This window comes from Scyliorhinus torazame, chromosome 16 (assembly GCF_047496885.1).
Source record: "Scyliorhinus torazame isolate Kashiwa2021f chromosome 16, sScyTor2.1, whole genome shotgun sequence".
NCBI lineage: Eukaryota > Metazoa > Chordata > Chondrichthyes > Carcharhiniformes > Scyliorhinidae > Scyliorhinus > Scyliorhinus torazame.
Genome location: NC_092722.1, coordinates 199807263 through 199813070, shown reverse-complemented (window position 1 = coordinate 199813070; position 5808 = coordinate 199807263).

The window sequence follows — 5808 nt, the reverse complement described above, 5'->3', positions numbered from 1 at the left end:
TGTGGACAGTGGGGCCGAGCGATAGACCAGCAGGGCTAAACAGAAGTCAGATCCGGCATCAGCAGCCTTGCAGAGGAGCCGCTTGACGATATGGACGCCCTTTTCCGCCTTGCCATTCAACGGGGATGCAAAGGGCTGGACGTCACGTGTGTGAAGCCATACGAAGCAGCAAAAGAAGACCATTCTTGGCTCACAAAACAGGGCCCGTTGTCCGACATGAGGATAAGCGGAATGCCATGGCGAGCGAAGGTTTCTTTACATGCTCTGATTACAGCCGATGATGTCAGGTCGTGCAGGCGTATGACCTCCGGATAATTGGAAAAATAGTCAATTATGATGACGTAGTCCCTGCCGAGCGCATGAAAGAGGTCCACACCCACCTTTGCCCAGGGGGACATTACCAACTCATGGGGCTGGAGTGTCTCAGAAGGTTGCGCCGGCTGAAACCTTTGGCAGGTGGGGCAGTTGAGCACCATGTTGGCGATGTCGTCGCTGATGCCCGGCCAGTACACAGCTTCTCGGGCCCTCCGCCTGCACTTTTCTACTCCGAGATGGCTTCGTGCAATTGTTCAAGGACAAGCCGGTGCATGCTGTGTGGGATCACGATCCGGTCCAACTTTAGGAGGACACCATCAATGACGGCCAAGTCGTCCCGGACATTGTAGAATTGTGGGCACTGCCCCTTGAGCCACCCTTCCGTCATGTGGCGCATCACACGTTGTAGAAGGGGGTCAGCCGCAGTCTCACTGCGAATGTGAGCCAGACTTGCATCAGTAGCTGGCAGATTGGCCGATGTGAAGGCTATATGTGCGTCGACCTGACAGACGAACCCCTCCGAGTCGGGCGGTGTGCTCACTGCTCTGGACAGGGCATCCGCGATGATGAGGTCCTTTCCCGCTGCGTAGACAAGTTGGAAGTCGTACCTCCGGAGCTTGAGCAGAATGCGCTGGAGGCGAGGGGTCATCTCATTGAGGTCCTTTTGTATGATGCCGACCAGGGGGCGATGGTCAGTCTCCACGGTGAACTGTGGAAGACCATACACATAGTCGTGGAATTTAGCGATGCCGGTCAACAAACCCAGGCACTCCTTCTCAATCTGCGCATAGCGCTGTTCTGTGGGGGTCATGGCCCACGAGGCATAGGCGACCGGGGCCCATGATGCAGTGTCCTCCCGTTGCAGGAGTACCGCCCCAATGCCGGACTGGCTGGCATCAGTCGAGATCTTTGAGTCTCGAGTAGTGGCGAAGAACGCCAATACCGGGGCGGTGGTGAGCTGGATCTTGAGCTCCTCCCATTCCTTCTGGTGTGCGGGCAGCCACTGGAACTCCGTAGTCTTCTTCACTAGGTGGCGAAGAGCCGTTGTGTGGGAGGCAAGGTTGGGAACAAACTTCCCCAGGAAGTTGACCATCCCGAGAAAGCGTAGCACTGCCTTCTTGTCTGCCGGCTGCGGCATGGCTGCAAAGCTGCCACTTTGTCGGCATCCGGACGCACCCGACCGGGATATGTGGTCCCCCAGAAACTTTAGCTCAGTTTGGCCAAAAGAACACTTGGCTCGGTTGAGGCGCAGGCCGTGTTCTCGTGTCCGTGCAAAGACGCGCTGGAGACGACTGATGTGCTCCTGTGGTGTGGTGGACCAGATGATGACATCATCAACATAGACGCGCACCCCTTCGATGCCCTCCATCATCTGTTCCATGATTCGATGAAACACCTCGGATGCCGAGATGATGCCAAACGGCATCCTATTGTAGCAGTATCTGCCAAAGGGAGTGTTGAAAGTGCACAGCTTCCTGCTGGACTGATCCAGCTGAATCTGCCAAAAACCCTTTGAGGCATCAAGTTTGGTAAAAATTTTAGCCCGGGCCATTTCGCTCGTGATTTCTTCCCGTTTGGGTATGGGGTAGTGTTCCCTCATGATGTTATTGGTCAAGTCTTTTGGGTCGATGCAGATCCGGAGCTCGCCAGAGGGCATTTTTACGCACACCATGGAGCTGACCCATGGCGTGGGCTCCGTGACCCGGGAAAGCACTCCTTGGTCCTGCAGATCCTGCAGCTGCTGCTTGAGGCGGTCCTGGAGTGGTGCTGGGACTCTACGAGGTGCGTGAATGACCGGGGTGGCGTCCGGTTTGAGCCGTATTCTGTACGTGTAGGGCAGTGTGCCCATGCCCTCGTAAACCTCCTGGTTGTGGGGGAGGAGCGGGTGGAGCTGTGCCCTAAAGTCTGCATCCGGGAAATCGGACGTGCCTTCTGGAGACAGAGTGTGTACCCGCTGAACGAGGTGGAGGATCTTGCACGCCTGTGCGCCTAACAGGGAGTCCTTCGAGGATCCAACTATCTCAAAAGACAGTGTGGCTGCGTGTGAATTGTGTGCAACATCGAGCTGGCAAGACCCCATGGCCGGGATAACGTTCCCGTTGTAATCGACCAACTGACAGCGAGACGGCCGAATCGGTGGTTTGACCTTCAAGGTGTAGAAGGCTGACCATGTGAGGAGATTGGCGGAGGCACCAGTGTCTAAGTGGAATGTGATTGGTGATCGGTTGACCGTTAGGGTGTCACACCATTCATCACCCGGATTAACGCTGTTCACTGGCATCGGCTGGTGGGTCCTACTTGGGGACATCCGATTTCTGTCTATTACCGCAACGCGGAAGGGTTCCCGGTCGTCGGTATCACCAGTCTGCACGTCGTCAGGGTATGCCCCGGTGTGTGGAGGCTGAATGGCCCGCACGTCCCTGCGAGGCTGGCGGAATTGCGGTGCGTTGGCAGGTTGAGCTGCTCGACAGCAGGCAGCGTAGTGGCCCACCTTGCCACAGCGGAGGCATTGTCGAGTTTTGGCTGGACATTGCCGCTTTAAGTGCGCGGATCCACAGTTGCCACATGTCGTGACGTCATGCCGTTCGTTGTGCCACCGCGCATGCGCGGTTCGGTCCTGCGTAGTGCGCGCCTGCGCGTCACGTCCCTCTGCGTCAACGTCCCCTCTTTTGGCGCGTACAAGGAGGCCTCGGAAAGCGCGCGAAATGGCCGCCCTCGTCCGGGCTGCGGGCCGGGAGGAACCCGATCGACTGGACCCGCTCGGCCTCGTAGGACCCCTGCCGCGCAATTCGGCCGCCTAGAATTGGGAGTACCGGCTGGTCGCGTTTTCGTGGAGGACACAGGTTTCGATGGCGGTGGCTAGGGTGAGGCTCTTTATTTTGAGGAGCTGCTGGCGTAGGATGTCCGAGGTGACCCCAAAAACTATCTGGTCCCGAATCATGGAATCGGAGGTGGCCTCATAGCCGCAGGACTGCGCGAGGATACGGAGGTGTGTCAAAAAAGATTGAAAGGGCTCATCCTTACCCTGCAGGCGCTGCTGGAAGAGGTACCTCTCGAAGCTCTCATTCACTTCGATGCTGAAGTGTTGCTCAAGTTTTAGAAGGACCGTCTTGTACTTCGTCTTAGATACATAGAAAAATATATATAGAAAAATACAGCACAGAACAGGCCCTTCGGCCCACAATGTTGTGCCGAACCTTTGTCCTAGATTAATCATAGATTATCATTGAATTTACAGTGCAGAAGGAGGCAATTCGGCCCATTGAATCTGCACCGGCTCTTGGAAAGAGCACCCTACCCAAAGTCAACACCTCCACCCAAGACTAAGGGCAATTTTGGACACTAAGGGCAATTTATCATGGCCAATCCACCTAACCTGCACATCTTAGAACTGTGGGAGGATACCGGAGCACCCGGAGGAAACCCACGCACACACGGGGAGGATGTGCAGATTCCGCACAGACAGTGACCCAAGCCGGAATCGAACCTGGGACCCTGGAGCTGTGAAGCAATTGTGCTATCCACAATGCTACCGTGCTGCCCTTAAGAACAAATAAATCTACACTATATCATTTTACCGTAACCCATGTACCTATCCAATAGCTGCTTGAAGGTCCCTAATGTTTCCGACTCAACTACTTCCACAGGCAGTGCATTCCATGCCCCCACTACTCTCTGGGTAAAGAACCTACCTCTGACATCCCCCCCTATATCTTCCACCATTCACCTTAAATTTATGTCCCCTTGTAATGGTTTGTTCCACCCGGGGAAAAAGTTTCTGTCTACTCTATCTATTCCCCTGATCATCTTATAAACCTCTATCAAGTAGCACCCTCAACCTTTCCTCGTAAGACCTACTCTCCATTCCAGGCAACATTTTGGTAAATCTCCGTTGCACCTTTTCCAAAGCTTCCACATCCTTCCTAAAATGAGGCGACCAGAACTGTACACAGTACTCCAAATGTGGCCTTACCAAAGTTTTGTACAGCTGCATCATCACCTCACGGCTCTTAAATTCAATCCCTCTGTTAATGAACGCTCGCACACCATAGGCCTTCTTCACAGCTCTATCCACTTGAGTGGCAACTTTCAAAGATGTATGAACATAGACCCCAAGATCTCTCTGCTCCTCCACATTGCCAAGAACTCTACCGTTAACCCTGTATTCCGCATTCATATTTGTCCTTCCAAAATGGACAACCTCACACTTTTCAGGGTTAAACTCCATCTGCCACTTCTCAGCCCAGCTCTGCATCCTATCTATGTCCCTTTGCAGCCGACAACAGCCCTCCTTACTATCCACAACTCCACCAATCTTCTGCAAATTCATATCGTCTGCAAATTTACTGACCCATTAATGAAAATCACAAACAGCAGAGGACCCAGAACTGATCCCTGCGGTACGCCACTGGTAACTGGGATTCAGGCTGAATATTTGCCATCCACCACCACTCTCTGACTTCTATCGGTTAGCCAGTTCATTATCCAACTGGCCAAATTTCCCACTATCCCATGCCTCCTTACTTTCTGCAGAAGCCTACCATGGGGAATCTTATCAAATGCCTTACTAAAATCCATGTACACTACATCCACATGCTTGGTCACCTCCTCAAAGAATTCAATAAGACTTGTAAGGCAAGACCTACCCCTCACAAATCCATGCTGACTATCCCTAATCAAGCAGTGTCTTTCCAGATGCTCAGAAATCCTATCCTTCAGTACCCTTTCCATGACTTTGTCTACCACCAAAGTAAGACTAACTGGCCTGTAATTCCCAGGGTTATCCCTAGTCCCTTTTTTGAACAGGGGCACGACATTCGCCACTCTCCAATCCCCTGGTACCACCCATGTTGACAGTGAGGACGAAAAGATCATTGCCAAAGGCTCTGCAATTTCATCTCTTGTTTCCCATAGAATCCTTGGATATATCCCGTCAGACTTGTCTATCCTCAAGTTTTTCAAAATGTCCAACACATCTTCCTTCCTAACAAGTATTTCCTCAAGCTTACCAGTCTGTTTCACACTGTCCTCTCCAACAATATGGCCCCTCTCATTTGTAAATACACAATCTCCCGCTACTGTCCTTGATCGGACCTACCCTCGCTCTAGTCATTCTCATATTTCTCACATATGTGTAAAAGGCCTTGGGGTTTTCCTTGATCCTACCCGCCAAAGATTGTTCATGCCCTCTCTTAGCCCTCCTAATCCCTTTCTTCAGTTCCCTCCTGGCTATCTTGTATCCCTCCAACGCCCTGTCTGAACCTTGTTTCCTCAGCCTTACATAAGTCTCCTTTTTCCTAACAAGACATTCAGCCTCTCTTGTCAACCATGGTTCCCTCACTCGACCATCACTTCCCTGCCTGACAGGGACATACATATCAAGGACACGTAGCACCTGTTCCTTGAACAAGTTCCACATTTCACTTGTGTCCTTCCCTGACAGCCTATGTTCCCAACTTATGCACTTCAATTCTTGTCTGACAACATCGTATT